General features: G+C 39.0%; 1 protein-coding gene across 7 annotated transcripts in view; it reads left to right on the plus strand.

Moving 5' to 3' along the window:
• GPAT3 (glycerol-3-phosphate acyltransferase 3) overlaps positions 1-12,588 on the plus strand; it is a 62,124-nt gene that overhangs the window by 20,402 nt on the left and 29,134 nt on the right. The window lies entirely within an intron of this gene.

Here is a 12,588-nt window from a genome sequence, read left to right on the forward strand (position 1 = left end):
GCGTGTGAGGGTGTGCGGCCTCTGATGCTCATCTGACGTTCCATACAACGAGCCCGTGCCTAAGATCTCCAGTCAGTAGAAAAGCATGTGCATTGGGGTATCTATTCAAGGAGAGAGAAAGGCATTTTGTAATTAACAAAAAGAACTAACATCCTTTTTTTCTTAAGGGAAGCCATTGCCTTGCCGTTCCACCTTTACCTCCATAGGATAAGCCACCCCTTGTGTCCTTTAGTACAAGCTTGTTTTAGAAACTTAGAAATGACATTTCATAAGTTTGATGTAACTTCGTCTTTTTTTGGTCTTTACTTATAAACAGTTAAGACAATGCCTGCATCATGTGGTGGATGGAGTTGGTGGTTCATGAGCTCAAAGAAAACAAAAAAAGGGGAAAATGACATTCTGCAGATATGAAGAATTTTGAATGATTTTAGGAATAAGGGTATCAGGTGGAAGAAATTGTAACCAAGAGCAGGAGGGTAAGAGAGCCCAGAAAACATTAGGGGCCCAAAGACCCTTTAGTTTGGCTGGAGCTAGAATGAGTGAGAATGAGTTGGAGGTAGAGTTGAGATTGGATAGATATTTAGGTTTAAGTCCTAGAAGGCCTTAAATGCCAGGCTAAGAAGTTACTTGCTTAGGTGAGGGGATCTCAAAGTTTTGGGAAGATGAATCTGGTAACTTTGCAGAAGTGGGATTAGACAGGAAGAAGGAGAGGAAAGTGGAAAAAGGAGAGATGGTAGATGGCAAACCATTCTGGAAGGTAATGGGACCTTGATTTGCAAATATGGAACCACCCTTGCATCCCAGGCAGAAATCCCACTTGATCCTGGTGAATGAATTTTTTTTTTTTTTTTGAATGTATTGTTGGATTCTGTTGAGGATTTTTGCATCTGTGTTCATCGGAGATACTGGCCTGTAGTTCTCTATTTTTGTGGTGTCTTTATGTGGTTTTGGTATCAGGGTGATGCTGGCCTCATAGAATGAATTCAGTAGTTTTCCTTCCTCTTCTGTGTTTTGGAATAGTTTGAGAAGAATAGGTATTAACTCTTCTTTAAATGTTTGGTAGCTGTCTGTCCTGGACTTCTATCGGTTGGGAGATTTTTGAATACTGATTCAACTTCATTGTTGGTAATTGGTCTGTTCCAGTTTTCTATTTCTTCCTATTTCAGTTTTGGTAGTTTGTATGTTTCTAGGAGTCTATCCATTTCTTCTAGGTTGTTCTATTTGTTGGTATATAATTCGTCATAATATTCTCTTGCAATCTTTTGTATTTCTGTGGTGTCGGTTTTATTTTTCCTCTTTCATTTGTGATTTTATTTAAGTCCCCCCCCTTTTTAATGAGTCTGGCTAGATGTTTATCAATTTTTTAAAAAGATTTATTTATTTACTTGAGAGAGAGAGAGAGAGCAAGCAGGGGAGAGGCAAAGGGAGAGGGAGAGAGAGAATCTCAAGCAGGCTCCACGTCCAGTGCAGAGCCTGACACAGGGCTCCATCTCATGACCTGAGGTCATGACCTGAGCTGAAATCAAGAGTTGGATGCTCAACCGAACGAACCACCCAGGTGCCCCTAGATGTTTATCAATTTTGTTGATCTTTTCAGAGAACCAGCTCCTAGTTTCATTGATCTGTTCTACTGTTTTGTTTTTTTTTTTAGTTTCAACTTAATTTCATTTAAATGAAAATAATCTTTATAATTTCCTTCCTTCTGCTGGTTTTTAATTCTGGTTGTTCTTTTTCTAGCTCCTTTAGGTGTAAGGTTAGCTTGTGTATTTGAGATTTTTCTTGCTTCTTGAGGTAGGCCCGTCTTGCTATAAACTTCCCTCTTAGAACCACTTTGCTGCATCCCAAAGGTTTTGGACTGTTGTGTTTTCATTTTCATTTGTTTCCATGTACTTTTTTATTTCTTCTTTGATTTTGTGGTTGACCCATTCATTGTTCAGTAGCATGTTATTTAACCTCCATGTATTTGTGGTCTTTCCAGATTTCTTTCTTTTGGCTGACTTCCAGTTTAATAACGTTGTGGTCAGAAAAGGTGCATAGTATTACTTCATTCTTTTTATATTTGTTGAGGCCTGTTTTGTGACCTAATATATGGCCTGTTCTGGAGAATGTTCCATGTGCACTTGAGAAGAATGCCTATTCTGCTGTATTAGGATGGAATGTTCTGAATATATCTGTTAAATCCATCCAGTCCAGTGTGTCATTCAAGGCCATTGTTTCCTTTTTGATTTTCTGTTTGGATGATCTGGCCAATGACATAAGTGGGGTGTTCAAGTCCCCTACTATTATTGTATAACTATCGATTAGGTCCTTTATGTTTGTTTTTAACTGTTTTATGTATTGGGGTACTCCCATGTTGGGTACATAAATATTGACAATTGTTACATCTTCTTGTTGGATTGTCTCCTTTATTATCCCGTACTGTCCTTTTTTGTCTCTTGTTACAGTCTTTCTTTTAAATATGAATATCGCTACCTGGGCTTTCTTTTGACACCATTTGCACGATAAATCTTTCTACAGGTCCTGGGGCTTCGCACAAGAGCACTGGGTTGGTGGAGAGGTGGAATGTCTTGGCCCCCACATAAAGCGTGAGCCTTGGGCAAGAAGTCAGGCTATAGGTGCACATTTGGGAGTTTGGGAGTGGATTTAGTGAACTCACAGAGTGAAAGACATTTAGAAACACTAGAGAAAAATTCGTAGGAAAGGGACAGGAAAAGATAAACGAATGAGACAAGAATCAACCAGGGAAGAAAATAAGAGCAGAGGGAATGGAAACTGAGGGAAGTGAGAGTTCTAACTTTATATTTTCTCTCTCCTCGTTCCTCTGCCCACTGATACTCTTTTCTGCTGTATTTTTCTCCCAAGAAAAATAGATGTCGTCTACCAATTCCTTTTCAGAAATAAAACCTTTGAATACCTTCTCTGTAAACTGTGCTTTTCCCTGAGTGTATATACATGCGAGGTAGGGGATTATCAAGGACCTCTAAAGCTAATGTAGAAATTAAGTATTTTGGGGTAAGATTTGAAATGGAAGGGTGACACTGGTTATGTGAAAAGCGGTCATGGTCAAGTTTCTCTTTGTTTCTTGTTACAATGTTGAGGACATACTGAGCCATCAGACTGATGGGATTCTGGGAGAGCTAGCAGATGAACACACAGGGTATGTGTCTGCAAGTTCTTGTGTCAGTGTTTTAAATTTGGGTTTATACATCTTTAAAAAGTATTTTAATTTTTTTGCATAAGTAATACATTCACATGGTACAAAAATCATAGTAATTTAAAAACATGTGGTTTGATAAGTATAGCTTCCACCCATTGCTGACTGCCTCTACGCCCTGTTAGTTTCTTATGGATTGTTGCAGTGTTTCTTCATATGCTATTGGAAACATCTATTATAATACAAATGTTTGTGATTTTTTGACTTACTAACACCTAAGACGACATACAGTAAACACTATTCTGAGCCTTGTATTTTTAACCTATATCCTGTTGTCCTTTCCATTTATTACTTAGAAAGTTTCTTCTTTTTTAACAAGAAATTTCATTATATGAGTACAAATGGTTCTTTTTAACTGTAGTTCTAGACCTTTTGCTGTTAAAGTATGCTGCAGGGGCACGTGGGTGGCTCAGTCGGTTAAGCGTCTGTCTGCCTTTGGCTCAGGTCATGATCCCAGGGTCCTGGGACATTGGGCTCCCTGCTCAGAGGGGAGTCTCTTCCCCCTCCCCCTGCCCCTTCCCCTGCTTGTGCTCTCTCTCAAATAAATAAATAAAATCTTTAAAAAAGGAAAGAAATATACCCCCCCCCAAAAAAGTCATTTGAGTTACAAAAGTAAACTTCAGGGGTACCTGGGTGGCTCAGTCAGTTAAGTGTCTGCCTTCTGCTCAGGTCATGATCTTAGGGTCCTGGGATCAAGCCCCACATTGGGCTCTCTGCTCAACGAGGAGCCTGCTTCTCCCTCTCCCTCTGCCAGCCGCTCCCCATGCTTGTGCTCTCTCTCTCCCTGACAAATCAAATCTTTAAAAAATATATGCTGCAGTATTACATCTGTCACATGAATTAACATGTAACATCAATCTGTGTCACGAATGGATTGTTCTGTGAAAGAGCATTTGTAATTTTGGTTGATGTTGCCAAATTGCCCTTCATTAATGGTTTGCACTATTTGTACTTTCACTAGAAGTGTATGCCTACTGTCTGTTCCCCAAAGCTTCACCGCAGGTGTAAATCTGTCCAACTTTTGGATTTGTGCCGATCTGGTTGGTGAGAAGTAGAAACTCAGGAGAGTCTTAATTTGCATTCCTGTTATAAAGAGTGATTTTGTACATGTTTAAGGGACATTTGTATTCTTTTTCCTGGGAACCATCATCTACTCATTTCTTTTTGGTTATTTTTGTTTCTCAGATTTCTTTCTTTTTTGTTTTTTTTAGATTTTATTTATTTATTTGAGAGAGAGTGTTGCAGAGAGAGAGCGAGAGAGCACAAGTGGGGGTGGGGGAGGGGCAGAGGGAGAGGGAGAAGCAGACTCCCTGCTGAGCAGGGAGCCCGACTTGGGACTCGATCCCAGGACCCGGAGATCATGACCTGAGCCAAAGGCAGATGCTTAACCTACTGAGCCACCCAGGAGCCCCGTGTTTCTCCTACCTTTCTGTTTCAATTTGATTTCTAGGACCTTCTCATATATAAGGTGATAAACTTTTGTCTGTGAGGAGATACAAATATTTCTTTCAGTTTGTGATTTGTATTTTTTTCTTTGCTTATCATACTTCTTGCTATGCAGATATTTTTCATTTCTATGTAGTCAAATTTATGAGTATTTTCTTTTTATAGCATCTGGATTTTGAGTTTTTTAGTAGAAAGATTTTCCTGCTGCCAAATTTTAAGGGAATTCTCCAATGTCTTCTTTGATTAGTTTCGTGGGGTTTTTTAAATACTTAAATCTTTGATTCTTTTATTCTGGTGTATTTGTCCAGATGGCTATCCAGTTGTGGAAAAACCCAGTTGAACAGTTCATCTCTACCCACCTGATCTGTAGTGCATCCTTAATTTCCTGCATTTCTTTGGATCTATTTCTGTACTTTCTATTTTGTTCCGTATTTTTATGTGATCTTCTTATGTACCATTATATTGTTTTAATTATTGTTTAATAATTTAGTAAATTTAATAGATTGTTTTATTTATTTATTTATTTTTTTCCTAAATTTTCTTTTTTTTTTTTTTTTAAGATTTTATTTATTTATTTGACAGAGAGAGAGACAGGCAGCGAGAGAGGGAACACAAGCAGGGGGAGTGGGAGAGGAAGAAGCAGGCTCCCAGCAGAGGAGCCTGAGGTGGGGCTCGATCCCATAACACCGGGATCACGCCCTGAGCCGAAGGCAGACGCTTAACCGCTGTGCCACCCAGGCGCCCCTAATAGATTGTTTTAATGTCCAGTAGGGATTATTGTCCTCATTGCTTTTCCTTCACAGAACCTTCCTGCTTATTTTTCTGTATGATCTTGAGACACAGCTTGTCCATGATCTAGAGGAAATGCAACTGATTTTTATGGGACTTGTATGAAATGTATACATTTTCTTAGGGCAGCTTCACATTATCTTTGTTGAGTAAGATTCTACAAGGACATTATGTCTCCATTTGTTTAGGTATTCTTCTATATCTCTCAGGGACGTTTTTAAGTTTTTCTCAGATAGGTTTTGCATTTCCTCTTAAATTTATATTTCTGGTTGCTATTGTAAATGGAGTGGCTTCTTTCATCCTATCTTCTAACTGACTGTTGTTTGTATATTGAAAAGCTTTTGATTTTATTTTTTTATTCATTCATTCCAAATTTTTATTTAAATTCTAGCTAGTTAATGTACAGTGCAATATTAGTTTCAGGTGTAGAATTTAGAGATTCATCACTTACATACGATACCCAATCCTCATCACTACAAGTGTCCTCCTTAATCCCCATCACCTATTTAGCCCATCCCCCCCACCTCCTTTCTAGTAACCATCCGTTTGTTCTCTGTATTAAGAGTCTGTTTCTGGGGGCGCCTGGGTGGCACAGCGGTTAAGCGTCTGCCTTCGGCTCAGGGCATGGTCCTGGCGTTATCGGATCGAGCCCCACATCAGGCTCCTCCACTATGAGCCTGCTTCTTCCTCTCCCATTCCCCCTGCTTGTGTTCCCTCTCTCGCTGGCTGTCTCTGTCTCTGTCGAATAAATAAAGAAAATCTTAAAAAAAAAAAAAAGAGTCTGTTTCTTGGTTTGCCTCTCATTTAACCCCCTATGTTCATTTGTTTTGTTTCTTAAATTCCACACGAGTGGTATCATATAATATTTGTCTTTCTCTAGCTGACTTATTTCACTTAGCATAATGCTCTCCAGCTCTGTCCATGTCCTTGCAAATGGCAATATTTCATCCTTTTTTATGGCTGAGTAATAGTCCATTGTATATATGTGCACATCTTCTTTATCCATTCATCAGTCGATGGACATTTGAGCACTCTCCATAGTTTGGCTATTGTTGATAATGCTGTTATAAACATTGGGGTGCATGTACCCATTCAAATCTGTATTTTTGTATCCTTTGGGTAAATACCTAGTAGTGCAATTGTTGGGTCATAAGGTAGTTCTATTTTTAACTTTTTGAGGAACCTCCATACTTTTCTCCAGAGTGGCTATACCAATTTACATTCCCACCAACAGTGTAAGAAGGTTCCCCTTTCTCCGTGTCCTCGCCAACATCTGTTGTTTCCTGAGTTGTTTATTTTAGCCATTCTGACAGGTGTGAGGTGGTATCTCATCCTGGTTTTGATTTGTTTTTTATTTCCCTGATGATGAGTGACGTTGAACATCTTTTCATGTGTCTATTAGCCATCTGGATGTCTTCTTTGGAAAAATGTCTCTTCATGTCTTCTGCCCATTTCTTTACTGGATTATTTGTTTTTGGGGTGTTGAGTTTGATAAGTTCTTTATAGATTTTGGATGGTAACTCTGTACCAGATATGTCATTTGCAAATACCTTCTCCCATTCCATAGGCTACCTTTTAGTTTTATTTTGTTTTTTAAGATTTTTATTTATTTGACAGAGAGAGTGCACAAGCAGGGGGAGTGACAGAGGGAAAGACAGAAACAGGTTACCCGCTGAGCAGGGAGCCCAGTGTAGGGCTCTATCCCAGGACCCTGGGCCCATGAGCCCCGCTGAAGGCAGACACCCAATTAACTGAGCCACCCAGGCACCTCCTACCTTTTAGTTTTATTGATTGTTTCCTTTGCTGTGCAGAAGCTTTTTATCTTGATGAAGTCCCAATAGTTCATTTTTGTATTTCTGTGGTGTTTGTTGTTATTTCTCTCTCTTGTTTGTGATTTTATTTGGGTCCTTCCTCTTTTCTTTTCAATTAGTCTGGCTAGGGGTTTATCAATTTTATTAATTTTTTTAAAGAACCAGCTCCTGATTTCATTGATCTGTTCTACTGGGGTTTTTTTTAGTTTCTATATCATTTATCTCTGCTCTAATCATTATTATTTCTCTTCTTCCGCAGGATTTAGGCTTCTTTTGTTGTTCTTTTTCTAGCTCCTTTAGGTGTAAGGTTAGCTTGTGTATTTGAGATTTTTCTTGCTTCTTGAGGTAGACGCGTCTTACTATATACTTCCCTCTTAGGACAGCCTTTGCTGCATCCCAAAGGTTCTGGACTGTCGTGTTTTCATTTTCATTTGCTTCCATGTATTTTTTAATTTCTTCTTTAATTTCCTGGTTAACCTGTTCATTCTTTAGTAGGATGTTCTTTAACCTCCATATATTTATGGTCTTTCCAAACTTTTCTTGTGGTTGACTTCTAGTTTCATAGCATTGTGGTTAGAAAATATGCATGGCATGGGGCACCTGGGTGGCTCAGTCGTTAAGCGTCTGCCTTCGGCTCAGGGCATGATCCCGGAGTTCTGGGATTGAGCCCCACGTCAGGCTCTTCTGCTGGGAGCCTGCTTCTTCCTCTCCCACTCCCCCTGCTTGTGTTCCCTCTCTCACTGGCTGTCTCTCTCTGTGTCAAATAAATAAATAAAATCTAAAAAAAAAAAAGAAAAAGAAAAAGAAAATATGCATGGCATGATCTCAATCTTTTTGTACTTGTTGAGGCCTGATTTGTGACCCAGTATGTGGTCTGTTCTGGAGAATGTTTCACGCACGCTTGAAAAGAATGTGTATTCTGCCTTTTAGGATGGAATGTTCTGAATATATCTGTTAGGTCCATCTGGTCCAGTGTGTCATTCAAGGCCGGAAGGTTTTTGATTTTAGTAAGGTAGAAGAAGGATATAAAAGTAAGAATGCTTATACCATAGGTATTCAGATTTCTTTTTTCTTTTTCTTTTTCCAGGTAAGTAATCATTTTAGCTTCGAATAGTGATGGTTTAATGACTTCTTACTCAACTTAGTTTATATTTTATTTCTTTTCCAGTTTATACTTCATTTCTTTCACTTGTCTAATTGCACTGGCTGCTACTGCAGTCCAGTGCTGGATAGCGGTGATGCTAGTTGCCATTCTGGTTGGGTACAGGCTGTAGGGACTTCAGTGTCTTTCCGGTAAACACCATAGTGCCTTTGATCTAGCTCTCCACCTTATGTTACATACTTGTCGATTCTTGTTCTTTTAAATCAAGAATGATTTTTCATGTTTTCTTCAGCATCATTGGTGATGAATATATGTTTTCCCCCTTAGATGTATGATGGTGAATTTCATTAATAGCTTCGTAGTTGAGTCACCTTTGCATTTATGCATTAAACATTGCCTGGTCATAATGTGGTGCTGGAAACTGTCTGCCAAAATTGAGGTTAGGCTTTTTGCAATTGATCCTTGAGATGAGGGTATTAGCTACCTACTTATTTCCTCCTTCCCTTCCTCCCTTCCTTTTTAGATTTAAAGTTTTGATAGAATTTCTTAAAACTGTATGGGTCTGGTGCTTATTGGGGGGCGGGTAAAGTTATTTTACTTCCACACATTATTTTATTTGTACAAATGATTCTCTTTAGAGCATTCATCTCTTGGTGTTAGTATTAGCAGAGGTTTTTTTTTTGTTTTGTTTTTTTTGGGTTTTTTTAGTAGAAAATTAATTGGTGGGGTATATAGGTGCTTAAGGCAAACTTTATCCTTTTTATGTAATAAAATGCAATTAAATAAAAAAGTTGAATGTGACTCTTTAGTGTGCCAACTGGGGCAACATTGCCGGGGGAGCATGCGTAGTTTCATAATTAATGCTTTTTTTTTTTTTTTTTTTTAAACAAGGCAATCATGATCGAATACCTCTTAGGAAACCAAAGGAGATGCTAAGCCAGCATTTATTTTGAGCACATTTCATACGTATGACAAGTCATGACAGTTGTGCTGATTTTGTTCCCTTTTCTTTTTACGGACCTATTATATGGCATATGATAATCTAGTTTTTCTAAAGCAGTTTTGCTGCTATAGGGACACATATGAAACTTTTATGTAGTGAGTTTTTTTTTTTTCATTTTGCTTGTATTCACATTTTTTAATTTTTCTCTTCAATCTTCCACTTTCAAAATCAAAGAAACTTCAAACCTTAAAACAACAACCAAAAGATGACCTAGCCAACAGCAACCCCTCTAAGGAGTATATTGGTGATTTGATCATCAAATAGATAATATATTATCAATAATACATGTAAATAAGCAGAAAGATGTTAATGTGTGTCTGTGAACTCCCAATGTTCTAATATTTATTGGTAATAACTTGGTTCTCTCACCTCAAGTATTTCTCCTTTTTTTTTTAATTAAAAAAATTTTTTTAGAAAGAGTTTATTTACTTATTTAAGAGAGAGAGAGAGCACAAAAGCAGGGAGGAGAGGGAGAAGCAGGCTCCCTGTGAGCGGAGAACCCGACACGGGGCTGGATCCCGGGACCCTGAGATCATGATCTGAGCCAAAGGCAGACGCTTAACCAACTGAGCCACCCAGGAGTCCCAAATATTTCTCCTTCTAAATCAATTTAATTTACAAGGTGAATGGTTTATCATGGATCTGTTGCTTGTAGCAACGAAATGACAATGTGATTCAGAGGTGAGGCCAAATGCAAGTTTTGTGGGTGCCTGAAGTTATGCAATTTGGAGAGCCTCTTTAGGTAAAAGAATATACAAAATTCTAAACTAGAAGACAACTGCTAGTGGTGTGGGACCTTGGAAAGAGCCGTGCAGGTGAAGAGACCGAAGATGAACATTATTGGCTTCATGGTCAATCTGTCTTTGGCTCAGCGACCTTGAACTCAAACCTAGAGTCATGGCTGAGGGTATAACAGGCTGTCGGGACCAAAAGAGATAGCAGCTATTTCCTAAAAACCTTGGCTGGGTGACAGCCCAGGTTAATGAGGAGGTTGCAGGTTTTAGAGTATATCTAACAGCAACAACTTTAAAACATCAAGGGTCGGGACGCCTGGGCGGCTCAGTCCATTAAGCGTCTGCCTTCAGCTCAGGTCATGATCTCAGGGTCCTGGGATCGAGTCCCACATCAGGCTCCCTGCTCAGTGGGGAGTCTGCTTCTCCCTCTGCCTGCTGCTGCTCCCCCTGCTTTGCTCTCTCTCTGACAAATAAATAAATAAAATCTTAAAAAATAAAAATAAATAAAAAATAAATAAAACATCAAAAGTGATTATCCTTTCTAAACCTTGACTGGCCTGCAAGATACAGGGGGCAGCTGATTGTGCCTCGGGGAGGTGTTGAAGAGCAAGGATACTGGCAGGACACATGTGTGCCGAAGTCACAGAGTTCTAAGTTGGACAGAAGAGCCTCCTTGGACAGCTCAGACCTGGCTGACTACAGAACTGGGGGAGGAGCATCAAGTGGGCTGCTGCCCAGGGGCTGGTGTTTGTTGGGCTTATCATGAGAAGGCACAGAGACCTAATCAAATGTGTTCCTGGCTCTCAAAGATTCCTGCCCTAGTTTAAAAAAAAAAAAAAGTGACATGGGTTACAATTATCTGGGAAGGACGAGGAAGTGTAAGTCAGTTAGTGACAAGTGCATATCCAGATTAATGATAGATGGGGGCCACATACAGGTTTTCCTACATCAAAGTTCCATTCCTTCCCTCAAATGCAGGAGAGACACTAGTGAGAACTGTTACTCGGGGCTTTCTGTTTAGCAAGGTGAACTGGAGCTGATGTGGAGTCGATGGGGAAGGTCTTATATATTCGGGGCTTGTCAAAGGGCAGGTGTTGGACAGAGTGATGTGGAATTTGAAGCTTTAGGATGTGAGGAAGCAATTAGTTTTGGAGTCACAGAGTTGGTTTCAAATCCTGGTTCTCTTCCTTATTGTCTCTGTGGCTCCAGGCAAGTTACTCAACCCTACTGAGCCTTAGTTTCCTCATCTGTAAAATGGGGGTAATAGACGAAACCTCATAGGATTCTGGGGATTATGTAAATATAGGTGTCAAGGGTTTAGCACGGTCTGGCATCAGAAAACATTCAATAAATGTCAGTTGTCTTCTAGTTTAGAATGGGAAATTTAAAAATACGGGAAAAAAAGGTATGATTTCCTAGAACCTCTAATTGGGATTATAGCTACAAATTATGGCAACTCTTAAATATGACATTTTTCTGATTTTTAAAAAATGGAGGCACAATTAACATATATTAAAATGCGCAAATATCGAATGTTCAGCTAGAGGTATTTTTGGGTATTTATAGACCTGTCGAAGAACCTGTTATAGCCCCCCTAAGGACACAGCCCAGATCCAAAAGCTCTCTCAAGCCCCTGCCCAGATGCTCACCCCTCGGATCTTGCTGTAACCTCTCTTCTGATTTCTGTCATCCGTTAGTCTTTTTGATTTTTGAAATTCACATAAATGAATAATACGGTATGTGCTCTTTTGTACCTATTTTTTCACAAAGTATCATATTTATGAGGTTTCTCCATGCTGCACGACTCAGTAATTTTTTTAATTGTTATGGAATTCCTTTATTGAAATACACCATTTGTTTATTTGTTGTCATGTTGATTGACATTTGGGTTGTTTCCAGTTTTTAGCCATTGGGAATAGAGCTGCCATGACCATTGTCATGAACCTATTTGCTTGTTTTGCTAGAGGACATCCCTCTAGGGAAACTGAAAGCCATAGGGTAAGCAAGTGTGTGCTTAACTGTATTAGAAACTGCTACCTGGTTTTCCAGAATGGGTTGTACACTCAGAGCAGTGTGCGAGTTCCGTCCAGCTGCTGCCTAGCCTCTTCAACACTTGGCATTTGGGGCCTTTTTACTGATAGGCATTTGGGTGGGTACATAGTAGCATCTCATTGCAGTTTTAAAAAAAAATAGCACTTTAAGTGCTTTTCTCTCACGATGTAATATAATACATACACTTTATCGAAAAAGGAGACATTGTAGATGTATAAACAAGAACGTTAAAAATCACCCATATGAAATCTTGTTTCGCAGGAAAGACCTAATATTTTTTTCTGAGTGTCATTAGGTTAGAAGTGTTTTTGAACTTATGTGTTTAACTATAAGGAAAAGCATTGTGTTTATCTCCTTGAAACTACCCCGTGCTTAAGAACTAATATTTTGATGTATTTCCTTACAGTTTTTTTTTTTTTTATCCATTCATGTGTATT

The sequence above is a fragment of the Ursus arctos genome, unplaced genomic scaffold (genome assembly GCF_023065955.2).
Source record: "Ursus arctos isolate Adak ecotype North America unplaced genomic scaffold, UrsArc2.0 scaffold_9, whole genome shotgun sequence".
Classification (NCBI taxonomy): Eukaryota; Metazoa; Chordata; class Mammalia; order Carnivora; family Ursidae; genus Ursus; species Ursus arctos.